Source organism: Protomyctophum bolini (assembly GCF_963924005.1).
Source record: "Protomyctophum bolini genome assembly, chromosome: 19".
Lineage (NCBI taxonomy): Eukaryota > Metazoa > Chordata > Actinopteri > Myctophiformes > Myctophidae > Protomyctophum > Protomyctophum bolini.
This window is the reverse complement of record NC_137880.1, coordinates 18,153,343-18,180,776: the sequence shown is the minus strand read 5'-3', so window position 1 is coordinate 18,180,776 and position 27,434 is coordinate 18,153,343. Positions and strand designations below refer to the sequence as shown.

Below are 27,434 nucleotides of genomic sequence, written 5' to 3'. Positions count from 1 at the left end.
TCCACGGCTCATCCCGTGTAACGTGGTGTACCTCAGATTGCAGCCCTGATGGAAACAAACGAACGCCAAGCCCACAGAAGGTCTTGCTATTTCCTAGGTCAGCATGCTTATGGCGAAAGTTATAATCCTGGATGCTTTGCTTGATGCAGCGACCTTGTTGGTTAGTCTGTGTCTGTGATTTAGGAAGCTACATCATTGCATTAAACTTTTTGTATATCAACATATTGACCATGCACACAAATACATTAAAATTAAAGTAAAACTATAGATTAGTCAGATAAGCTACGAGTAAAGACACCAGATATAGACACCAGGGGTTGAACAGATATTCTATATCATTAATGGCACCGCCCTTCTAATATCTTCACTTGCTCTGACACACATTGCATTCTGGGAGCTCTTCTCTTCACTTCATACCAGTGGTGGACACGATTATACCATTATTTTGCACATGACTTTCACACCGCTGCATTTCAAGTAGAACAATTTTACTTTTGACAACATTTTTAGGAAGGTAGTCTTGGGACCCAAACAGTTTTTTAATGAACCACCATTTTAAGATTAACAATTAAGATTGTTTTACATTTTTAAATGTGCTAACTTTCAATACAACAATGCATCGATATTAAAATGTGTACGGTAGTTTGTACATTTGAATAAGTACTTTATTTGTCCTCCACTGCTTTCAACTTCTCATTGAGGAACCACAGGCTTTACCTTGATTCCAGTGGAGGTTGGAGGGTGCCTGACCTCAAATGGAAACTTCACGGAGGTGCCTCGCATTAAGAGCAGAGCCAGACATGCCAAAAAAGCTGTCTCTCTCAGAATCAAAGTGATTCCTCACCATATGAATGTCAAGACTGGCTCATGTTGAGATTGACTGAAATAAATACTCTTTCAGATAAAGTCCTGTCACATTAGTCACTGCTCAATGGAAAACTTGAAAACGCTATGAGAACTTTAAGTTAGACCACCTCTTGAACTGCCCTGAAATGGAATATGGGAAAAATCAGTGGAAGAACTGAGAACAAAATATTAAGACGAATAACCCAGTTTATGTTAGCAAAATGCCAAAAGTCATCAGTCTTAAAAAATGCATTATTATTTACCGTATTAATTTATTTGAAATAAATAAATATTTTTCAATTGCAATCCCAATCCATCATCATCACAAAAGGGGAAAACGATTGCACATGGCTCAGCAGTGCTCGCCTGCTCTTAGGCTTGATTTTATCCTAAGTTGCACACAGGTGTCACGCATCAAAATATCTCTAGCCATATCTACAAAGTCACAACGCATCGCAGCACGACGTGTTGTGAGCATACAAATCAGTTACTTTTTATGCACAACTACGTATGAACTATGAATCAGGCATTAGCCTTTCAAAGCAGAGTACATAGGAGCATGAGAGGAGATCTTTTGTTCCATGTCTGCAGAACAGAAACAAACCACACTTTATGTGCAGAACCCAAATTGCACTCAACTGTGCCATGAAGCTGGGGGCCTCACGGTGCAGAGAGAGAGAGAGAGAGGGGGGAGGGAGAGAGAGAGAGAAGGGGGGGGTGGTCTAGAGAGAGAGAGAGCGAGAGAGAGATGGAATTGGGATCAGCACTACGAGGAGCTTCAGTAGGGAGACAAGCCATTTAGTTGCCCACTTTTGAAAACAAGGGTAAGAGAGGGTATGTGTGTGTGTACGCGTGCACGTGTAATGGGGGGGGGGGGGGGGACAGGAAATCAAAAATTCTTGCACCACAGCCTGCAGCTGGCGGTTGATTGGAAGCAGGCAAGGGCACCAGCTCCCCAGGTCGGCCAACCCTCCCAAGGCACTGTGGGAAATGGGGAGGTCTCACAAATTGGGGGTGTGGGGGACGACAGGCCAGTCTTCTACCTCCTCCTCTTCAGTCCTGGGCTCACCGAGAAAATAAGCCCAGAATAACAATCGGAGAGCTGAACCTTTTTTTTTTTGGTTTCCCCTCATAAACAGTGTAAATAAGGGTTGAAAAGTTGCCTGGCTGGGTTGTCTTTCTTTACCGTATAAGGAGCAGGGAGAAGGGCAGGGGGGTTAAGAAAGAGTAAGGCGCTTGCTGCAGCTTGAACAGTAAAATCTGGAGTGTTCATTTAAGTCCACCACATAACACAAATGATAACGTACCCAATAATAATCGGCAAACATTCAGGAAAGAATTGGTGAACATTCGCCAAAAATAGAAGATCTGTAAGCTATCAAGGTAATGCTGTGCATTGTGAGCTATGATCCTGGGAGATCCTGGTCAAGGAAATACATAGGATTTAAATCCTATTTCATACTTGCTCCCGTGTCGCGGGGTGAAAACAGCCCATCTGTGAAAACAGCCCATCAGCCCAAAATGCTGAGCTATAGCATCCTCTTGAAGTGCAAATGCTCGTGCCTTCCATCAGGGTGACAGCTGGTTTAACCTGCAGTTGTCTTGACCACAGGCAAAAAACTGTGTGTCTCAAGGGGGCTGAGTGAGAACCAGTGTCAGCTGGTGAAACTTGTTTACCTTACCTACCTCATACATTTTTCATCATCACTGGTTTGGATAGGACCAAGAATGCATTTTTGCATGTGGGAGATGAAATTGATTACCCTTAAAGAAGGAGTGCTGTGATTGTTGTACTTTTTCTGTTTTGTATGTGTCTATGCAGTTAACATTACTCTAGACCCCCAGGTGTGGTTATAATATTCAAATATGTCTTCCCTGTGTATTTTTGGTTTCTTCCTGAAAGCTGAAAGACTTCGAGTCAAAAGGCCCAATGGAAATAACACAATTTTAGTGACACCATAACCCTAACCCCTCCCACATTATCATACAACAACAGCTGTGGGCAAGGCTTAAGTGCAGGTGGGTGGTGCTAAAGTGAAAACCAGGTATACTTAATGAACTGGTGGGTGCGGCCACGGGGGGGGGATCACGGCACTCTTTTAAAAAGACAAAACTGGAGTCATGAGAACACTGCTGTATAGGACACTGACAATAACATCGACCACTATAGGGAAACATACTTGATGCAGCAAGTATACAAAGGACAATGCCTGGCCAAGCTGACACAAACTCATCTGTGGAGGTCATCCTACCTATACATTTTGAAACTATAGTTAGCTATATCGTGAAATGGCAGAAGAGAACACAAATTCCTAATCCGAAGAAGTCCGCTTCATACTGTTGTCCATCATAAACAGCCTCACTGCGTCGCAATTCTTCAAGGTGACATATTCCAGTACGCAATGCTGCGTGAAATCGATGTTGTGTAAACCGATTTGCGCACTTGCGAGTGGAATATGTTTCAGGCTTATATCTTATTCTTAAACCATCAGTTAGGCAGTTAGGCTGGGAGTTCTGCAGTCTAAAACTTCGTATCATGTCTGTCCACCCCAGCTATGGATGGATGATCGTTTGAATATTCAATATTAAGACCAGTAGAATGTTCTGTCATTCAGATCCCTAACCCCAACCCCAGAAGTCTTCATCTACATCCCTAACCCTAACCCCAGAAGTCTTCATCTACAGTGCTAAAAACAACACAGTGTTTTTCACAGTATCTGGTCATTCCTCAGGATGTCCCAGACATGAAGAATAATAATACCTCCCCCCACAATAAATAATGCAGACAGGAGCTCTGCATCGGAGATGTCCAGTACAGCCCTGGTCAGACAAGCTCTGTCCCTCTTTATTTTCATGATGGGACTCGTGACCACAATGAATCATGTTTCTCAGTCAGCATGTGGAAACAGATGACCAGAGGGGTCAGCCATCCACAACAACATAAACTGGTCTTATCTTCACCAAGCTTAACTTTTGACTGTATAAGAAGTACGTGGTGATTTGTGTGCAACATTTTAAATGAACGAGCATCCAACAAGAAATGTCACATAGTGATATTTGTCAGGTGAAAGAAGCACTGTCTCCACTCACAACCTCGCACATCGCTGCCGTTGTGCTGTCTCCGTTGTGTAACCCCCCCCCCCCCCATATTAGTCTGATTATTAATTTAGTAACGTGTACTGTATGTTTGTGTGTCACAACCGCTGTTTCAGCCGCTTTTGGTTTGAAGTTATATCTCTTTATATCAATCTCTCTGCAGCCTGCGTGGCCAATGGCTACAGCCTGCAGGAAGGTGCCTGCAGGCACTGCGTGGTTGTCAGGGATATTTTCCACTCCCCTACCCATTGGCCAGAGGCAGCTTTGCCATTGCTTGTCGTCCCATTGGCTAGAAGCAGCCAATCACGTCAGTATGACGATCAGAGCCATGATGACGATGTAGTCACTAGTCAGGTTTCACCTGACAAAGAAAAGAAGAAACTACAAATGCAGTCAATAATGTCAGCAAGCATGAATCCATCTGGTCCAAGTACAGCCAACAAAGCAGTTGTTGCCGTGACTGTGGCATGGAATGTACTGTACAAGGTAACTTAGGTAAGACGAGACCACCTAGTTTTGCTATGGATTTGTGGGGATCGGACAGTTCTTGAAAAGCCTTTTATACAAACTTAAATATATACAAAACCTATTACTGAAATATACAAAAATAAATAATGTACTATGGCCAAAACTGGTTAATATTTGTATATTTTAAATCCTTTAATTGCTATATTTGTATATTTTAAATCCTTTAATTGCTAAAATAGCCAATCTACAAGCTCACCATGCCGCTTTGTGGGCTTGTAGATCTTTCCTTTTCAATTTTGAAGCCCTAAAGTGATTAAAGGAGCATATGCAATGACCTAGAAAATAAATGATGGAAATATGACAATTATGTTCATTTACATCGAGCTGTTTTGTACAGATGAATGGAAACGATTCAAAAGATAATGCAAAATAATTGCGATTAGCTCAAATAGAATGTGATAAGTGATCAGACAGTAATAATTATGACAGGCCAATCCAACAGTATAAAAGACTGATTATTATAGTAGGCACCTCTGTATGCATGAATACAAGCATCCACACATAAAGGTTGGAACACACAAACACAGACCTTTGGCAGACACAGTACAATTGCGATTGTTTCAAAATTCCAAGACGCCAAGAATTATGCCCAGCAGGACAGCCACTAATAAAGCACGCCAATTTACACTCACTTTGCAAACAGTTAACAGACATGCAGTGGGCTACACAATGATCAAGTAATGAAGTCCTCAGCGCGTAAAAACAACTCCAGCCAGACTGAATTTACATAATTACATAGGAGCATTTTGAGTTAGGATTTTTCTGCTTCAATGAAGATTTATGAGTCAGTAATTCAGACTGGCTTGCTTACATCTATCTGTTGAAATGAGAGAGAAGAACAGTCCTAATTTCATAAACAGGATCTCTATGATGCTGTGCCCAAATGCATTAGAAGATGCTTTTACAAACCAAACCATGGTGGCTAATGGCTATGCCTATCTGATCTATTTCAGACACTCCTCGGAATCAATTACTTCTTTGATGAATTGAGAATAAACTTTCACCAGCAAAAATAAACTTTTTCTTCAATTCTTTTAAAATTTTAGTCCGGGCACCTAGGCTAGTAATCCAGCCTGACAGTGTGTCACGGGTTCGAGTCCCGATCCCGACGACCTTTGCTGCGTGTCTTCCCCCTAATCTCTCTCCACGTTTCCTGTCAAGCTACTATGATCTATCAATAAAAAGGCAAAAAAAAAGGCCCAAAATAGAATTTAAAAAAATATTAATTTGTAATTTTAGAATCGATTCAATCCACCAATTACATTTACTGTTGCCTTTTTGTCAAAATAGGAGACCAGTGGGAGAAAAACCAAGGAGGAGCCTAGGCCTGATTTGAGAAATGGACGACACATGGGACGAATTTTTTAAAGAAACCAAAGCGCATGGACGGCTGACATCTGTAATTCCACCATCCATGTCATTATCCTCACAGACTGCCTGCAGCTGGTGTCAAACTGTTTTCCTAAACCTAAACTTACTTAAGGCCAGGGTAACATACATGGTTTCTGTCAAGTCCCAACAACCTGATTGTATGTCAAGCTGATTCCCTTCCAAGTAATAGTTCCTAGGTAGGCAAAAGGTGGGTGGTATGGTTATTTGTCAGTAATAATTAATCTAAATGTTGTCATTGCTTTATGTCTTTATCTATCAACTAGCTAGGGAGAAGAGGACAGATATGAAGAATTGTTTATATTAAATTACCCAGCCCCAAGTTATTTGTATGTGCATGGAGTGTGATAGAATTATCACTTTTCATGACATTGTAATATTAGGCCTGTCACAATTGCATAACTGTCTGATCACAATTTTGTATTAATAACAAAAGGATAAAACAAACACAAATATCAGATTTCCATAATTTTTTTGGTTGGTTGGAGCAAATTGACCACCATAATACTAAATAGAACTATAATATCAACACCACCAACAAGAATTCACAATAATGGTGAAGCTCCATGAATGGCTGTAGTGAGAAGTTGTGCAACAGCAACAATCCTCCTGGAACCCTCAATGCTCCTCCTCAGTCCTCAGAACCCCCTCCTCCTCCACCCTGCCTCCAGGCATTATATGTCAGGACCACAGCCTGGGCTTAAAATAGAAGCTTCAGTGACAAGAAAAACCTTATCCCAAACCACTAATCTTTTTGTTTTGCTTGAGCCAAGAATATTTGAATTAAACCAAGGGTGTGAGCAATCTACTGACTAAAAGAAATGGGTAGCCTATGTGAGAAAAAAAAAAGAAAAACAGAAAAGGAAATACAGAAGTGTAGCAACAACCAACCACCTCCACAGGGCACACCGCATAGTTTTTTCCTTACATTGTGGAAACATTAATTGCCAGCTGACAAGCCCCAACACAGACTCTCATTGAGCAGGTATTGGTATAATCTATAGGCTAGAGTTTCCAAGCAACTCTCCAGAAGGATAGGCCGCATCATCCGCATGATGGAGCGTAAGCCTAAATTAGCCTATACTTTGTCACATGCCGGTGTCACTTGATGAAAATAACTCGATTTTCGGTAAGTGACACGGTCGTGCCATGAAGCATAAATTGGGCTTTACCTTCCAGCAGTAAAATGTCAGCAATAGAGCTTACCTTAAAGAGCATGTGACTACATGTGTTACTGTCACACCCTATGGCAGCAGTTTGCAGTTTACAAATGTTTGCATCCATGGCAAGCAATATACTTTATTCCTTATTTTCCCTTTTAATGTAGGCCTATTCAAAGTAGTAATACACTCGTTTCTGCATAGTGATTGGTAATTATTGTCAGTCATTGCAAACATTATGTGGTATTCTGTGTGTTTTGTTTCCATTCTCCTGAAAAGCAGACCAGCCACAGCTCACAGCTATGTCCTTGAGGACATCACAAAACCGAGGAAATGTCTGATGAAATCAAAGTGAAACATTTAAGATTGTGAAAGTTGGAGAATAGTTGAAAATCCATGCAGGTACAAATAAATGTCATAGTGACACTGTTCTTGTGAAGCATATTTGTACAAATATTTGTACAAATCACTACTTCCATTTGACCACAGGAAACAAAACACTAGTCGACATTAGGCCCGTTACAATTATTACATAATCTCAATTATTTTAGATAATTGTTTTTGCATAATTGTCAAAATAATGTTCATACATCTTCCAAACATTGCAGAAATAGCTGATCTACAAGTTTACATTGTAGATTAGCCATTTCCTCTATTTTTGCAATAGCCCTAGTAATATTTGATTACGAAACAGAAATTAAACGTTTATTCATACATACGTTCCTATGTTCAATGCCAAAAAGGCCAAAATTAAATTGTTAATCGCAATTATTTTTATGACAATAAATCGTCATTTGTCATTTTGTAATCGTGCCTAGTCAACATGCCACAAGTAGCCAGGGGAAATGGCATCCATATTTATCTTGCATAGTGCGGCTTTGCCTCTCAACACAGCATTATGACTTCATTTTACTGCACACATTATTGATTGCTAAAGATTTCGACAAAAAGGCCACACCATTATTAGACATTAGACAATGGCGTCTTCCGGGTTTGTTACTCTGAAAATGAGTAGAAAATAAAGAGGATGTCCCGCCTCCACCAAATTTAGTTTTCACCTTTGCAGTCATGTATAATACCTACTAGAAGAAACCAAATGAGCCTAAGCCAAGTTATTTTACAATATATTTGTGTGAACAGAAAACACAAACAGATTCTTCCACAAGCATTTGAGACCAGACTATTGATAACCAAACTCACGGCAGATTAGAGAGAATGAACATCTATCAAGCCAATGCAATGTAAAAACATTTAAAAAAAGAAGGAAAAAAAAGAACGCTCCAATGCAAATCTGTAAAATAGGCCAAAACATTTATATAAAGCAGGGGTTTATATATGGGGTATATAAATCAGTTGGACGCCTGTCTGACTGCTCTATATCACAGCATTGCACAAAGGCATCTCAGCACAGCAGCAGGGCCTCTGGCCTGAGTCAATGCTAAATAGCGAGGTGCTCTCTGCCCCATATATTGTTATTTATTATTTCCCGTTGCTGCTCGTCTGTGTGGATCCTGTTATATTTGGACGGCCCTTCGGACCAGCGGCTTTTCGTTTGGTCATGAGAGAAGCCTTTAGATCTCCTTCCAAACAATGCCCTGAAGCAACACGGTATGGAGTAACGGGCGTTTTATGACACAGGCGACAGGCGATGGGAGGGAGGCATGTAAGGCTACATGATTATCTCAGTCCGTTTGCTTAATGATACAATCATCACAGTTATCAATCACTGCAGAGCAAAATCTGGATGATTCTGGAGTGTTCATTTAACTCAAGAGGGGTCCACAGGGGTCCATTTACAGTTAATGTAATGGACACTTACCTGTCCACTTTTACACTGTCAGTTTTAATTACCTTGCCATAATGTAACACTAAATATTGGTTGCCCCAAATATAGTTGCCCCATATATATATAAATAAATGATAATCCAAGATATTCACCCCATTGACATTTTAGCACACAAACACGATCAAAGTAGATTGTGCAACTGCATAAAATGACAAAACCTGACTATGCTTTTTACTATGATTGGTAAAGGTAGGCTACTTGTTTCACAATGCCACACATGGTGATTCGGTCACAGACGCATAAAGACAAAAGTGGGGACGCAAATTGTTATTTGTGATTGGTCAGAATGAGATGATGTATGATGATGTAGGATAAGAGCACCCCTCAATTGTGAAAATCAGAAAACTCCCTTAACTTTCGTTTTTATATACGTACAACATTAGTACATTTTAGCTGTGGCTTGCAAAGATTGTCTAGTCCACTAGTGATGTTATCGTAAAATTAGACATCAATTCCAAGTAACATACCATATAGTGACAGAGCTGCTGAACATCGGAATGCACTGACCCCATGGTTAGTGGACCCAAATAACAAAAACAAAAAGCTAAACAGTTAAATTCTTTCCTGCTCTTTCAGATGGCTTTAAGAGAGAGATACTCTGCATGTGGGCCTCCGTTCCCACACTACACTCCCCAGAGGAGCTCCTGTCTCTGTCCACAACAAGTCATACCATGACTCATGGACATGTGGCAAATTTAACCTGCTGGCTGCTACTAAAAACAACTGAGTACATGCTGAGTCGTAGTTTAACAAAACTACTGAGTAGTAGCATGTGCACTGCAGTTTCCGGCGGACACAAAAGCTAACATTAAAATTGCAAAGCATTCGGCTGACTTAATAAAGAGAGACAGGTGGGAAATCACTCAGTGCCTTTTGTTTGATGAAGTTTCCAACAGCACGTCTGTGGCTGTTGATGCACTTTGGCTGGTGTGAGGAATTGAAGATCTTTCTTTATGATTACAGGACAGCGTCTCTCTCTGACCACACCAGGCCACCATGCCCGCCAGCCCACGTCTGTTCTCCTGAAGTGAGCATCTGGTATTCAGTCATTCCTATGGGGAATGACGGAAGACAAAACATCCCCGATGTAGGCATATGGTCAGAATGCATTGCGAGTTTAAGAACAAACATTGCCTGTCATCCCAAGTACAACAATGACAAAATTAATGAAGCCACTGCAGCGTGAAGGTGTCTTTGGATTCCATTGAAAACCACCAACATAAAGTTCACCTTCCAATCCCTCCTTGATTAGGGTTGACTCGCGCCGCCCGCCCTTTTAGTGCAACGTCTCATTGGTCACATTACAGACGGACAGCAGTGAGTTGAAGAAAACGGTAGTACTATGAATGAAAACTGATCCGACGGCAGCAAGAGGTTGGAGGACAGAGCATTAGGAGCAGAACAAGGGGGTTGGGTGGGGGGGGCTAAATAAAGGTTCAGAAACAGTTGGTTCCGATGGCTTTTCCGACACGAGTTTCAAAGGGCCACCTGGCTTCCATGGTCCACTGTGTGGCAACAGATTTTTTCCACTACAGGCAAGTTACTGTATTTGTTAGCTTGAGAGCCATGGATACGACCTCAACAGTGCTTCCAGGTCGGAAAGCGGTAGGTTGGCTCATTAACTCATCAAGTAGCTTAGCGTCAAGGCTACACACAATCAAGATTAATCCAAATTGGCAGTGAACTGATGTTATCGCAGATGCAGACTGTTGGCCTTTGGCTGATGATGCATGTGCTGTAGACTGTCATAATGTGTGCCAAAGCATGCTTATGGCTGATATAATATGTTTTCACTAGACTTTGGAAAAAGTCCCAAGTCAAGCTTTTTCTCAAAATATAATGCAAAAATGTTAAGCATCAATACATTTTACAGCCTTGAATGTTTCTTGGAAAATACTTTTCAGGCCCCAATACTATTCTGTGGGGTTGCCCATAGTGTACCGATGTCTGCTGATGATCATATAATGGCCACTAACATCTGCATATATTCTACAGTGGTGCAGTCACAATGCCTGGCGATAACTAGCACGGAAACTCAACAGTCGACTATGCTCTGTCCTGGGATAACAACTGGGATGCAAAAAAAAGCCATAAATACCAGGCATAACTTCCATGTCAATCGCATACCACAGCCCCACCTTCCAAAGGAAGTCACACACCTCTTTCAGTGGTCCAACAATGCAGACACGCAAAGACGGCATGCCAGCAGACTGACAAGATTACACCAAATGTTTCCTACCACACAAAACCAAGTCTCTTTAAGGTGATCAATTTCCACAGAATGGACCATTGAACCTCCCATGGAACGGGGGAAAGAGCAGGGTGACTGACTGCAGTTCTCTCTCATCACTCACTCCAGACTGATCAAACACAATGGACATGCATACTCACAGGGCGCTTAACACTAATATGCCAAGCATGCAACAGTCAGTTGCCCTTTTCTGACTGTCTTACTAAATACACATTATTGTATGTCAACATGCTCTTTGACAGCACACTGCAAAATATTAGCACTGTTTTTGGCTGTGTTTGGCTTTGGTTCAGCGGTCTGTTGAGCGTGTGGTTATTATTGTCCCTATGGCCAAATCAATGCAGGACTTCAGCTAGAATCAGATATCAGGCAGATACCCTATCTTAGCATGGTATTGGTTGGTAGTAGTGCTGTAAAACGTCCCGAGCACCTAAATATTGAGACCAGAGCCATGTGTCACATCAGAAAAGAAACATATCGGTTCATATTACCTTTGAACAGGTGATACTAATTTATACATAATAAATACTAATAAATGTTCCTCCGTGGCCTCGGATCTTTGCCAGAGACTTCTCTACCCAATAGCCGTATTATGGTCACGTTTTAAGCAAATTTTGATTGTCGCAATAATATATCGTTAATCACGTGTATTTTGTACACAATAATTGTGGTGAAATTAAATATCATATAGTCATCCCTGTGCTTACATTTAGAAATAAACAAAAACAATGTTGCATTAATGCATCCCATGCTTCAGTGTATCTCTGGACCTCCACATGCTCAGCTAAGGGAAAAGGGGGGAAAAAGCTCTACCGGAAATGCTTCCTGCAGCTGCTAGGAGTATTATTCTCCACCTTGAAGCCAAGCAAAAGACAAATGGCAGCCAAGTCATGTGACCTGTTCTGTTCTTTAACTACATAGAAGTGTCTATTTGTTTGTCTCTAAATGTTTTGATGAATTGAACAATGTGGACCCTGTTGTAAACAAGTGTAAGGCTTAATTGGGTCGTCCACTCACAGTTAACAGTCTTTGTATTGAGTTTGTGCTTGAAATGTACTGTAATTCTGCAAACTGTTAATAAAGATTTCAATCAATCAATCACCTGCTCTGCCATTCAGTCTTATTCCGCCCGCTCTCAAAACATTCTAGTCATTCTTGTCTCACTCGCCAAGCAGTGCCCTTTTCTCCAGATCACAGTAATTGACTGGTAAATACGGTCCGCTGAAATGGGCACAGTGGCCATCCGATATGTGGATGACCGTAAGCCTCTCTGCTAGCGGCCAGTTTATAAAACCTGACTTAACTCTAACCCTAGCGTCAATATTCTATTTTCTATATTCTATTTTCTTATTTTCAGCGAAGATATTTAGTGTGCAGCAAAAACGGGGGGTGGGGGGGGGGTCTAGTATAGAGCCCTGAGGGACTCCGGTCAACTAAGTATAGGGTTTAAGTGGTTAAGTGGATCAGATGTGATTGTCTGAACATCCCATGTGCCGGGCTGTAATCACATAAACATGGCAAAAATCGCTTCTGTCAACGTAAAAGGATTTGGGACTCCCAGGTGCACAGCAAACCCATCTGTGAGACCTACACAGTGCACAGCAAACCCATCTGTGAGACCTACACAGTGCACAGCAAACCCATCTGTGAGACCTACACGGTGCACAGCAAACCCATCTGTGAGACCTACACAGTGCACAGCAAACCCATCTGTGAGACCTACACAGTGCACAGCAAACCCATCTGTGAGACCTACACGGTGCACAGCAAACCCATCTGTGAGACCTACACAGTGCACAGCAAACCCATCTGTGAGACCTACACAGTGCACAGCAAACCCATCTGTGAGACCTACACGGTGCACAGCAAACCCATCTGTGAGACCTACACGGTGCAAAGCAAACCCATCTGTGAGACCTACACGGTGCACAGCAAACCCATCTGTGAGACCTACACAGTGCACAGCAAACCCATCTGTGAGACCTACACGGTGCACAGCAAACCCATCTGTGAGACCTACACGGTGCAAAGCAAACCCATCTGTGAGACCTACACAGTGCACAGCAAACCCATCTGTGAGACCTACACGGTGCACAGCAAACCCATCTGTGAGACCTACACAGTGCACAGCAAACCCATCTGTGAGACCTACACAGTGCACAGCAAACCCATCTGTGAGACCTACACGGTGCACAGCAAACCCATCTGTGAGACCTACACGGTGCACAGCAGACCCATCTGTGAGACCTACACGGTGCACAGCAGACCCATCTGTGAGACCTACACGGTGCACAGCAGACCCATCTGTGAGACCTACACGGGCATTTCAAACACTAGGTCCGTCGTCCAAAAGGTAGAGAGAACGAAATGCTTCCAAAGTTGCTCATGGAAATAAATAGTTTCAAAAGTAAGAAATGTTACCAAAGTCATATTGTAAAAGCATTAGCCTGGAAAATGATAACCTCTCCACGATGTAAGGCAGATTACATGAAAGCCAGTGGGCTTGTAGTAGATTAGTAGGGAAAGTTTTGTAGGATTATTTTCCTACACTGGAAAACTTACTACTGTGAAAAAATAAAATTGAAAATCAGTTCTTTACAAGCATGTATATACATACTGCTGGTAAACACAGTATGAAAAATCACACCCGTGTGAACTGAGTGTCGCAACTCCGTGTGGGGGTCCCCGGAACTTCCAGACCCACAGGAACGTTCGAAACGGTCGAGAAATGACAGAATTACCGTGTGGGGGGTCCACAGGTGGTCCGACTCCCTCTACTGTACTGTAACACCCGAAATCACGTAATTTCTGCTAAAAACTCAGCTTCCCATCATGCAGCTGGGCACAGTGTGAAGGTTGGAGTGGCTGCACAACTCAAAAACAGTGTGTGTGCGCTCAAATCACTTTTCCAACAGCTTGTGTGTGCACACGTGCGTGTGGGTAACGATTGGCTCTGCTGGTGCCCATAGAGGATCGGGAGGGACAACGCCACACTCTGTGGCTCTGTCTCGACTGGCACTGACAGGTGTGCCTAGGAGGGTGCCAGCGCCATCGTGGCCTGAGGCGATGCAGAGACAGCGGCCAAAACCACACACACCAAACATGCATCCACTACGCTAGTTCATTGGTGCTTTGGTGACACACACACACACACACACACACACACAAAGTACATTCCTGCAAGGAATAACGTGGCAGAGCAGCTCTGTTATTATGACATCTCTAACCGGGAGCTGAGCGGGGCCCGGGAGGTCGCAAGCCGGTGGGGGTGAAAGAGAGTTAAGGAGGAGGGTCAAGGAGAGGGCTGAGGATGGCCAATTATGTCAACAATCGGGACTATTTGGTCAACTAGTTGGCTTATTAATCAGAAGTATTAGTTACAATAAAGGGTTAATTGATAGGGTTAATTGTGCAGCCCTAAAGAGGAAAGGAGCCCACAAGGGAGGTTGCTCTGCACTCTATAAGCTATACCCCCGGCTGCTACACTCGACTCCTTTAAAAGTCAAGAGAAGTTTCCATGGATCAGTAACCAGGAACAAGGAAACTATCAAAAACAACCCAAACAAAAGGGAGGCTTTGGGCAACTGGGAAGGCGTGAAAAAAGGCCCCCCTCCCCTTTCTCTCTAAAGCTGCAGCAGTGTGGCCTGCTTCCACCTTTACAAGCTTGTACCCAGCAAGCTCCTCTCTCTCCATACTAGTTCTGTGGGTACTTATGGAAAATGTCTTCTTTGGTATTAAAAGCGGGGGGAAAAAATACATTCTGATTACTGTGTGGACTAGAGAAGCATGCAGCAAAAGGGGAATAGGAGTAGGCGCCTGGGCCGCCTGGGCGGGAAGAGGCTGACAGAGGCTGCTTCAACAAGCTTTACTTTTGTGTATGTTTGCAGTGTTGTTGTGCAATCTGTGTTGGGGGAGGACTCCCCTCCAAGCTCAATGGGAAGTAAGCTTGTTTTCTTCCCCTGGAGCTCTGGCTGAGATCGAGATGTGAGAGTTGCAAAACATCGCCAAATGTAAGGGGCTTAATTCAATATACCGCTACTGCTGCAAGAATCTCAGAAAGAGAGAGAGAGAGAGAGAGAGAGAGAGAGAGAGAGAGAGGGAGAGATAAACAGAGAATGGGAGATGGAGAAAGGGAGGGTGATCAAGAGAGAGAGGGGGGAGAGAGACCCACACAGACAGTTGCCCTTGGCAAAGCTACACTGAACCACAACAAACAAAAGCTTTGTCGACTCCACTGTCCACCACACCCTGACCAATATGTTTTCTGAGCGAGCCAGGCCGTGAGGGAGTGAGGAGGGCTGAGAGCCCGAGGGCCCACGCTGCACTGATAGGCAGTCAGATCAAAGCCCCCACCCCACCCCCCCAATGCTTGGGGAGCAGAAGAACCTGAGCGAGAGATGAAAGGCCAACTGTGGGAGAAATGATGAAGGGCAGAGCAGCTCCTCCCTGCATGGCGTTTTAAGACAACAGGACGGTGAACAACACGAGGAAGGCAGCACGCGCCGTGTGTGTGCGTGTGTGTGAGTCTGTGTGTAGGAAGTCAGGGGGAGTCAGTGGAGACATACACACACACACAGACACACAGCCAGAATCTGTCCACAGGATAAGCGGTGCAGTGATAAGACAACCACATGCAATATCTGCACCTCAGAAAACAAGCTGTCAAGCTAATATTCTTACCAAGAGAATAAAAAGGCATCAATGCTGGGGAAGCACGGAAAAACAAATTCCTGTAAAATGTAGATGTGTGTGTGCGGGAGGAGGGGGTTCAAAAGGCTATTTCTATGGAATAATACCATCCTAATGAAGAACAGAAAAGTATGTGGAAACTGGAAATACATGGGAATTGGCAAAAGGTAACAGAGCCTTCAGCAATGGAACTTGAACAAGTCCTCCTTGATGCCCTGGTTCATCCATGCAAGGCAAAGGCGCACATCCATGTTGTGGAGGTGCCGACCATGGTGAAGTTCAAAAATATAAAGTAGTCGCACACTCGTAGCCTTGACAACAAAGTATTCTTCAGGTAATACACTGAAGACTTTGGTTTCTGCTTAATAAATTCACATTGTATTGAGGCTAGGTGTGCGACTGCTTCATCTTTTAAACTGGTTCTCATCCATGCAACACTCACCAAGAAGACAAATTCCTGCACAGCTTCTGTGCTATGTGGCTGTAGTTTGCACCATCAACACCATGTTGCTGTTAGCATTTTCAGCATTCCTCCTTCACACTAGACTCAAACTACCTCGACCATTTCTCATTCAAGCTCCCCTCAAATATGCTAGCTCAGAGCCAGCAGAGCCCATTGTTTTGATGCTATGCTAACAAGTCATTGGTAAGGTAGCTGCAGGATAAATGTAGGAATGTTTCTTCCCGCCGCAATGTGACATGCGTCTGGCAAAAATAAGGAACAGACCAAAACATTGCTGTTTAAAGACCCTTCCTGGTGTTGGTGCTCTTTGGTTTGGGCAAACCTAAGGGCTAAGGGTGGTGTATAATGTTATAATACAGACAGGCTACACAGAGACACTGGCACTAGAGTAGTAGTTCTCAAAGTGGGGTTCACCGTGCACGTGCAGGGACCCTCTGGGTTCCAAATGGACCGTTGCAGGTCTGTAACTCTGACAGTATACAAATTAAGAGTCCATTTGGTTCCACACTTTCAGAGTTATGGGGGTCCTTGAAATTTAAAAAAGCTTAAAAAGAGAACCACTGCACTAGAGGTGCACTAGTGGGCAGTTAAGAAACCAATGACATCATTGTTAGGCAGATTTCTTTTTAAACAAATGTTTAGATTTTTATTATCGTGAGAACGATGGCTTCCATTTTCGCATTACTTTTGCACAAAATACACTCCTTGGGCTAAAAACAGCCATAGCCACTTGCCCAAATGTGCCCAAAATGTGCTGAGCTCATCACATTTGTGCTGACCTCATCACATTTGTCATGACGTCTATGACCGTTTTTAGTGTGAAACCAATGCTTGGCATGGATTAAAAATCATGAAAACCCCATAGTTTGACATCTAACATGGTACTTATACTTAAAGCATAAGGAAAGTTTGACATATTTGACAGTTTTGCCTGCCATAGGATGAAAATGATAGGGTCACAAGAAACCCCTATAAAAGAAATTGCTCAATACTGACAGCCGGTCAGCAAGTGGATTCATAAATGTATGTTAGTTACCCGTTCTGAATATATGAACACCAAATGATGTACTGACTGATAGGGAGGGAATTGTTAACAGATGATCTTTGGAAGTTGGGGTGGGCACAAAGGTAGGCTAATGTAATTGTGTAAGATGGATGGATGGAAGTACACAGTAATGTAACTTTGGGATTTTAACCAAATCATCCAAATGGACCCGCTCATTACATGTTGTGTTGTTGAAAAAACACAAACACCTTTAGGCTACTGGGAAAGTACGTGTGCATCACAGTGCATGTGTGGACGATAACGCACGGTGGAGGTACGGACATTGTGGTGGCGAAACAGTTCACTGTGCGCCACGGCGTGTGGAGATAGGCCCCTTGTGTTTTACAGACAGACAACCATGAATTATTAGATAGACAACATTTTAGGCCAATAAAAAAAGATCTCCCACTTTAAATAAAAGAAGCATGTCGGCTGCCGGACTATGTATTGTTGTTGTTAATAGGAATAAACACAGCAGAACTCTGGAGGAAGTGGACTAAGAAACGGTTGCCGAGGTGGTGCTGCAGAGGGGTAAAAAATAAAGAAAAGGAAAAGCACCTTTGTTTTTTCGAATGGATTTCCAGATTGGGAGTCAAGTGCCTTGCTCAAGGGTGCTTCACATTAGATAGTCACTTACATGGTCCCACCCATTGCACCCAGGCCAGGATCTGACCTAGCAACAAAAAGCCTGCTGTTTTTACATCCCATACTCTGAACCTTGCCTGAATTCATAACCTAGGTCGAGGATTTAAAATGATGACGGGACCCAACCTAAACTTTCTCCCATAGTTAATACCACAGATTATAGCTATGAGCCAACACTGGCTTTGCTAAATCGCAGTAGAATGAGTAAAAGTTTTCACTGACATTATTACATATGGGTCCAAATGTTATTAAACAAACAATAATAGCCTGCAGTTGATCCAAATATGAATATAAGATGAACTTCTTGTATCCTGTTAAAAGCACCAAACACTGAGAATGAGACAAACCTATATAAACTGAGGCAGTTATGAGAAGGATGCGGGAACAAGAGGAAGTGTTTGTCTCACATGCATATCCTGCAGACACCACACTATGGTGTCTTCAGGCCTTCAGAATCAGTGGGCAGGAACACAGTTGAGCATTTCTTACAGTCCCTCTGTGCTCCTGCCCACTGATTCTGAAGAACTAGGTTTGACTTTGAACAGTAAGTCAATAAGAAGACATAAGAACTAATAATTATAACACACTCACTATTTTCTCTATATTAAAAATCACACGTGTGAAATGAGGGGCACTCTTGTAATCGTACATCAATTTATGTTTGCGGACATTTGACATTACTACATAAGGTACATAAGGTGGTCCCTTATTGGCCAAGCGCACCCACCAACATGTGATTGGTTAGCCGATTTGCTCGTTTACATTGACAATTTTCAATGTCAATGGTGTTTAATGGTTTGATGTTTAATTTACGTCATATTTAGGGTAATTATGACATAATTTCTCTGTTCACTGTCAATGGCAAATATTGAGACGTGTGGGGACTAAAGCGGTTTATAGAAGGGACTAGTGCCCCTTAAAAATGTGGTTTACACAAATTAAAGAATATACATAGCAGTTTGTCAAAGATCAGGTAAGCCTGATTAAAACAAATCTACCATGACTCTTCTGTCTGAAAGTATTAAGCAAGTGCAGCTCTGAAAGAAATGAGATAACCTGAAAGCATTTTTCGTCCATATGGTATGCACATAGCAAAATGCCCTGATCAGCGAGTTCCCGGTGTGATTCCTGCCATCTTGGCCAGCCAGATCATGCTTTGTCATTTCCCGCTTCTCTCTCTCTACTTCCATCACATTTCAAGAACGGCTTAAAAAGTCCCCAAAAACAAATGATAAATAAATGCAAGTCATGTAAGGTTTAATTGATTACATGTTTAACCCACATGTTTTGACAGTGCATGGTCTTGTAGCACAGAATAAAAGAGCCACCAAATACTACTTGGGCCAGCAGCTTCTATTGACCTATAAATCTTTTTCTTTTTAGATGAGAAAATGGGGGGGGGGGGGGGGGGTAAATGCCCCAGGGCACAACATTGGATCCTAGTAACAATGCCTAAGTGTCTCAAAAGCTGCGCTGCTGTCTTTGCAAACATGCCTGTTTAACACTCGCACAGCTCTGTTTTTAATTAGCCTAAATGCTACATCCAAAGAGAGCCTGCTCTAATTGACGGTTGCGCTACTATCCTATTTCATAGCCGAGTTCCTGCAAAAGGGAAACTTAAAAAACACTTAATTCAAACACTTAATTCAAAAACACTTTAAAAACACTTTATTAGCATGAAAGGCGTAATTATTTCACCGTGATTTAGAAAGTGGTGCAGCAAAGGAATGGCTATTTTGAGATAATAGATTTTTCTGAACAATTTGCAGTCAGTTGGGTTTAGTGGGTCATACTGTGAGTGATGTGACTTGGATTAAAAAAACCTGAGATAATAGATAGACATTTTGAATAGCTTAAAATCTTCCTTTTTTTCTTCATCGTTCACTTGAGAGAAATTGAGAGAAATTACAGTTTTCCCTCATCTCATTTACTGACAATATTTACCCAAAATAGCCCTCACAGCCGGCTATTTGTCGTCTTTACACACCGTTTAAGTAGTCACAGAATATTCTTCTTCACTAAAATCACACCCCGAAATGAGAGCCGTTCATTGCGCATTAATGAAACAAACAAACACGTGATTGGCAGTGAGGGCCATTTAAATAAATAAAAACACGTCCAAACACATGATTTGCAGTGAATGAGTTTAAGTGCCTGGGTAACATTGTTAGAGAGTATTGAATCTTAATTGATCATTGGGCGCAGCTAAGTGGAAACTTGCAGGGAGCTCTTCCCTTTGGTTTCAGTGGTGACTGGTGAACACTGTACCCATACCAATAAGACCATAAGCAAATGAACAAATGTAGGCTTGCCTTGGATTTGTTGTGTGCTTGAAACATGATCATATATAATTAAAAATGTCAAAATGAATTACTTGATCTGATGTAGTGCTGCACGATTCTTGCTAAAATGTGAATCTCGATTTGCCTAACCAAGAATTGAGATCACGATTCTCATCTTTTTCAAGAAGATAGTTATTGTCTTTAGTTGCTGAACATTACTACTGTAGTCTACACTCAAAATGTGGCACCTGGAGCCAACTACGGTGGCTTTCTACAGACAACATAGAAGTTCTTGACATAACCTCTCTTAAAGTCCCTCTCTTTTCAATTAATTGTGCAGCACTAACTAGTGGTGCATACAATTAATCGATATGGCAATATTTCGATAGAACATCCGGACGATAGGCGAAGCGAATTCAAGCGATCGAGAGGCTGCTGTATCGATATGGCACGAACACGGCATGAATAATCTGGGTGATTAGTGTTGACAAACGTATGGACTCTCAGAAATGTAATTCATGACAATTCTTATACTCTGAATGTAACAGATTATTAAGGCTGAGTCATAACCTTTTAAAGAGTCATTGAAAGATTTGAGAGGAAGCTGGTAGAGAGAAACAGACCCTCGGGTTAAGGGCACAGAGGGGAGGGCAATGTACGAATAATCTCAAGGATGTGGTTCACTCTTCTGCTCCCGTTTCCTGAGGCACAAGAAAGACAGCAAGAAGGTAGGCTATAATAATACCTTTGACTTTGTGTGCACTGTGCACTGTATCATGCGCTCAAGGCGCATGACCGCAGAAGGCCAACAAAATGGAACTGAATCTCCTCTGCACTGCAGAGTGTTTGCAAACAGCCATGTTACTGACAACAGATACCCTGGCTCAAAGTGAATGAAACAAGTTTCACCCGGTTGTGCAAAGGGAAATTGTAATTTGTAAAGTTTGTAGGAGGTTTGAGCTATGAGCCAAGTTCACAGTCAAAAATGTACTACTCATGTCAATTACATTTCATCCGTTTTTTTATGAGCTTGCACAGAGCTATTCTTCTTTCTCAATAGATCTTCCTCCTTCCCATCCATCCCAATCATTGCCACTGCCCATTGCCCAAATACACACAATTAATGACTGTATACTATACTAAACAGCGATTATTTGCTTTTAAAAGCTTTTTAAAAACCAAAACAATACAATTATGATTTACCAATGCAATGTGGGCCTGATGTAAATAGTGCTGTGGTGCCACCGGGTTGGGACTTCTAGTCCGACGTCGATCGAACTTGTTCAGTCAGGTCATGACAGGCGAGAGGGTGGTAAAGAGGGGGGAGAGACAAGGAACCAAGCAACCAAGTCTATGAAAACAAGCCCAAAAGAATTGACCAGTTTCACCACTTGAGCCCTATTACATCATCTATTTTCAAAAGGATTCTTGAAAGCAAGCAAATACAATTCAGAAACAAACCCAACACAAAAGCAACCTGCAACTATGAATATTTACAATCAACTTTACAGGGGGAAAAAGCCCAAAGTAATTTGCAGACCAGCGCTGCAGACTCCTGTGTAGAAGTCATGTCATCTGATTTCCTCTCAACGCTGAACTAAATGCCAACTTTTGGCAACAGACTGCCAGTCTGTTGTAGGCCTAATCATTCTGTTGTAGTGTGAAGTGTGGTGGAGAGTCACCTATAAGGTAGCTCCAGACCACACAGATGGTCGGCCGCTGAAGCAGTTGATTGCCATTGATATCGCCGTGCCGACTGGTCGGAAGCCGTTGATGAAGAACCGAGCATGCTTGGTCGGTGGTAGTGATGAGGGGGTAAATACTCTACTCTACTGTATAGTGGATCTCTAGTCTGCTTGTCATGTGTCAGGGCTGACTACTGGTGTAGTGTGAACTAGATACCATCTCGCCACATCAATCCGAGAGCACGCTCAATGGACCTCGAGACAGCTTCACCTTCATCATGATGTATCACAGCACACGCACGCTCAAATGACTCCACATTTTACACAGCCCTTGCTGGGTTATTGGCTCATTTTCCCCTCCCAATGTCTTCACATATTGTACAGTAAGCATACATTGCCTTATTACGCAATACCTCTGCTGGCTACTTCCTAAAGTGGTACAACGACATTTTCCTCATCACTTTAGGCCACTCCCCCTTTGTGTGTGTTTTGTTATGGTCTCAGATAGGCTACTCCCAGACAGTCACTTCAAGAAGATGCAACTTACAGCACGCGTCTCTTCCGGGTTTTAAAACAGCTGGTGGATGGAAATTAAGCTTGCGTGCGGCTGCAACTTGCAGCGTTGTTCAGAAAAACAAGCCCAAACTAAAGCAACATGCAACTATGCATATTTAAGCTATTTTACATGAAAACTAGCCCAAAGTCGCTTATAATAAGCAGAACTGGCAACACTAACAACATCGCTGCAGGCTACTTTGCATGCACAAAAACAATGTTTCATCGGCCGACTGGTTTGTGCTGAACTAAATGTTAGTCTGTTGCAATCTGTGATCGTTTTTTTGTAGTCTTGAACATTTGGACGTAGTCTGAACAAGTCTGTTTGGTGGGGAAGACGTTTAGGAAGAGTCAATGCTGTGTTATGTCTCACTGTCATCAGTTTACTACTGCATTAATAATTGAACACAGCGATTTTGAAAAAAGATGTGAGGTCCCACTCTTTTGACTGAAACACACAGCTCATTAGTGCAGCAAGCTACAGTGCGCAATCACATGACCTCAAGCACAAGTCTGTTTCAAACTAGAAAGATGTGTCTCATGATGATGATGACGAGTACATTATTTCCTATAGGACGCAAGTCCTGGCTAGCATTTTTAGGCATCAACTCTCGCTTGGGAGTCAACGATAATCATCATTTGCAAACATACGTTCAGTTCACCGTCCACAAAAACATGAGCATGCCCAAAGAACATGCTCATGTTAGTGCATAACACTTACTGTAGGGAGTCTCTAGGAACTAGCCATGTGTTCTGTTAAGGTTAAGCCACCTTAACAGAACACATACACAATGCAATGGAATTGAAACGGAGCTAAACCCAAGTGGTGCAGCTAGATCAGCAGTGTCATCCTCATTCTCAACTCACAATTTAACCACTTCAACCCTGCATACTTTGTGGACAGGTGTCCCCGAAGGGTCTATACTCTGTCCCCTGCTTTTTCCAAATATCTACTATTTTCAGCAACTGTTCACCTATTTTTGCTGAATGTTCATCCATGATGACATGGCCAGAATAGGGACGCTGGGGTTCATGTGGTTAACCCTTGAACTGGAGAGTAGCATCATGTGTAATGGAGAATTCCATTTGAAGCTGAGAAGTCAGGCGAGAGTTCTGACAGGGGGAGGGGCCTCCACTATAAGAGCCTCTCTTCCTGACAGCCAGCCACACACAGTGCATGGTGGGGGGAGGGTTTGAAAACGCCAAGGCCTCTTCCTGCGCCTGCAGCAATGGGCAATGGGCATAAGTCGATGGATCCTTCCACTCATTGTTTGAATTACATTTTGTTTCATTTTTGACACACACACACACACACACACACACACACACACACACACTTTAGCTTTTTGTGGTTTTCTCGTCTGCACAGAGATGGACCTCTGAAGAGGCCAAAGTAGTTGTGCCAAAATATATGATGGAGGTCAGGTGGTAAAAGGCAAATTCGCAAATAAATAATGACAGTTGAGAGAAAATGGGTATCATGATTCGTCACATGATAAATTATTGTATTCTCATTTGGCCCGGAAAATATCATGAGAATGCTGAAGTCATATCAGCCAGTTCTATCGACAATTACACATCTGGCTGTGGGGAAAAATCAAACCCATCCACTGTTTGAGTCCGATTCTTATGCAGTGCTTTTACAGAAAATCTGTACCGACAAGGTAAGCCAATATCGTTTCCTAGCTTCAATTGACTCCAACTATGCTGTTGATCCAAAACAATGAGCACTTGTACTCCATACAACACACTCATAATTATCCCTCCCCTTGTGAAAAAGAAAGAAAAAAATACACATACACTACCTCCCTCTGCTCTGATTGGTGATAAGTTGTTGTGCAAACAGCATGATAAACCTGGAAACAGGTTTTTCAGGAAAGAAGATTTAAGTCTTGGCATAGATCTTAATGAGAACATGCCACAAGCTTACCTTGTTTCCAAAAGCTCAAAAACATGAGTTTTAGCCCTACCTGCCTGTTGTATATAACCAAACACTGGAAACAAACAATCCTAACCCCTTCGTTGTTCCTCCTCTGCTGGCTCGCATCAGAGCAACCTGGGTTATATCTCAACATATCCCAATCCATTTGGCTTAAACATTCTGCAAGCGGCAAGCCCTAAAAGCCATGATGCATTATCTTGTTAGCATGCACTTCTGCCCATTAATTCCCAAGACAGGGATTTTCCCAACATTGTGCGTTTAATACTGTTATCACACAGACTATGTGCAGCCATTACCCCCACTCTACTAGTGGGAGAAGAGTGGCAAATCTTGCAAGCCCTCCCAGCGACATATTTGCCCTGCTACAAGCACACATGGTTTCAGTTAGGGTCTGTACCTATAAACAGTTGGCCGTGGCAGCTTATTGGTCAGGAAGTGCAATGTTGACTGCAAGTCAAGACAGGCACAAGCTGCTAATGAATGATATACACACACTACAACCTCCACCATCAGCTACAACAACACACTTTAGCCTTAGAAGGTGTTTAGAGGGAAACAGAAAAGTGATGCTGGACTCTTGGCGTGTCCTTGATGAACCCACATCTCTTGAAGCAGCCACCTGAGAAAGTTGTTGTCATTCATATTCTGCTGAGACATAAATACCACCACAGTGGTGTATGATCATGTGCTCAGAGAGTGATTTCTGTCAAAGTCACAGTTTATCTATTGGCCAATTTGGCAAGACTTGCAACTCGGATTCCACACAGGCTGGTACTGGTTAGGCCAAACTCGGAAGTAGAATAATATTATTTACCAGTATTGGCTTGTGGCTAGATAATTTCAAGCCCAGTGTAAGTTGATAATATGTAACATGGAGCCATAAAACAGAATACGCCACTAAGAATGAAGAAATAGTACTATTAAAGAGCATGTTTTGTTATTTCTATGGTGTTGTTGATTTCTAATAAATCAACAACAACAACAACACCAACATGACCAATAGAGAACAACACCCCACTTGTCATTACTGACAACATCTGTGCACTATGAGCAATTTATGTGACAATCGGAGTGAAAGACAAACAAATAAACATGAACATACATAAGCAGCTCTAACTTCACAGAGGATGTGTAAATCACTCAACATGTTCCTTAGCAGGTTCAGTGCAGCATGCATGGTTCCGGTGTATGTGTTGCAATCACTGGCCTTGACTCACAAACAAAATGTGCAACTTTAAAAACAGGCCCAATGTAATAAGCATGTCTGCAAGTCCATCCTGCTTGTTATATATAAACAAAAACAGAACAGAGTAAACAGCACAGCATGGTAAATGTAGGTCACACTGGGTTAAACGTTACTGAACTAATACATATGAAGAACAAAGTCGTCTTGGAGCTGTCATATTAGGCAAACTTGCAATGAACCAGATGCACCTCCTGCGCGTCACTCACGACTGTCACAACATCTAATTCATGTACCATATGCGTGATCTGTATACACAAGCTCACGTTATATATTATGTATCAAGTCGACAGTTGGTGAAGAAGACTAGCCTCATTAATGTACTTGCAGCAGCACAACTCCAAAAGGTTCCCCGTCTGTGTTTAGGCCTAGAGGGCCTATTTACATTACTATGGAGTGGATAGACTGCTTCATATGGTCTGTGACAACTGCTCCAACTACGAGCATAAACACATTAACTGATGTCAAGTAAGTGGTAGACAAACAATCGCACCAAAATGGTAACTTATCGGAAACGTCGTCACTTAGCACAATGCAATCATGGATGGTGGTGTAAGTCAACTTATTTGAAGGGGGGGAATCAACAACTTAATGATCAAATCTCTCCGTTTGGAACATAAACACATTTGGTACAGAGTACAGACTCAGATCAGTGTGAAATTAGTACATTTAAAAGTTGAAACTTGTGGACGGCGGTTTACGGAGCTCTGCTGCTCAATGGAAAATGTAGCCTACATGGGCTACAAAACATGTAGCCTACGTCATGTTAAAATAAAGACTCATTGCTACGAAACTTTTCGCGCACCCAATCATACCAAAATACAAGTTAAACTGGTGTATTTTTGCTGGTTATAAGTGCTTTATAAACTAACAACAGTCGCTTGCAAAACAGCCAGCTGCTCGCTCTCACTCGCTCGCTCGACTTGCAGACAAATAGTTTTCCACACCTGAAAAGCCGACAGACAACAAAGTTTTTTCTTCGCCTTTCCTCCAACCGTTTTCTCTTGGACACTTTGACGTGTGTGTGACTCGATCGCATAATAAAATCCTCCGCCGAGCCGGGGCGATGTGGACTTTTTCCATCTAAAGATAAACTTTGTGGACTTTAATAAGTGATATCCCCACCACCGCCCGGGGCCTGTGAAGTGAAAGCCTACCGTTGTCTCCAGCCTGCCGCTCCCCGGGTCCACCTTCAACACCCGAGACAGCCGCCACCGAGTGTCCGCTGGGCCGTGGTGGTGCTGAAAGAAGAGCGGAGAAGGAGGACGGAGGTTCGAACGGCACCGACCGAGGCCTGCCTAGCCTGCCTGGGCCTCCCTTTCCTTTCCTTTCCGTCCCTTCCCTTTCCTTCTGTCGTCCCTCGGATGTGCGGGGGCCGGAGGGGGGACACTGCACCGCAACCCCCCGCCGTTCGAGCAAACTCTGGGGAAAAGTTTTGACAGCTCCTCTTCTTTTCCCCCCCTCTTCGCCACCCCCTGCCTTTTTCTTTTAGCTTTTCTCACTACTTCCACTGTAGATACGAATCAAAATACTGTCACAGAATATGGCGGCTGCATAAGCGAGCGCCTATCGCGAGATTCCTTTTCATTATTTTTTTTCTTTTTTTCTTTCCTTTTCAAACGAAGGTGAAAGTTTTGTTGTTTGGAGAGGAACCGAGGAAGTGTGTTTGCTAAATTAACTTTGCAGAGTTCAAATCCTCACTGTTAATTTAACTTAATTTGACCCACGAGCCATGAACAAAGGCCCATTTGTACAACCAGTTATAATGG

At 42.6% G+C, this 27,434-nt stretch overlaps 1 protein-coding gene across 3 annotated transcripts in view; it reads right to left on the bottom strand.

Annotated features, from left to right (window-relative positions):
• Positions 1–27,182, bottom strand: part of tab2 (TGF-beta activated kinase 1 (MAP3K7) binding protein 2) — a 50,172-nt gene extending 22,990 nt beyond the window's left edge. For all 3 annotated transcript variants that reach the window (XM_080790792.1, XM_080790790.1, XM_080790791.1), the window contains exon 1: positions 26,823–27,182. The gene's annotated coding sequence lies outside the window, so the exon portion shown is untranslated. The remainder of the gene's footprint in view (positions 1–26,822) is intronic.
• Positions 27,183–27,434: the final 252 nt, after the last annotated feature.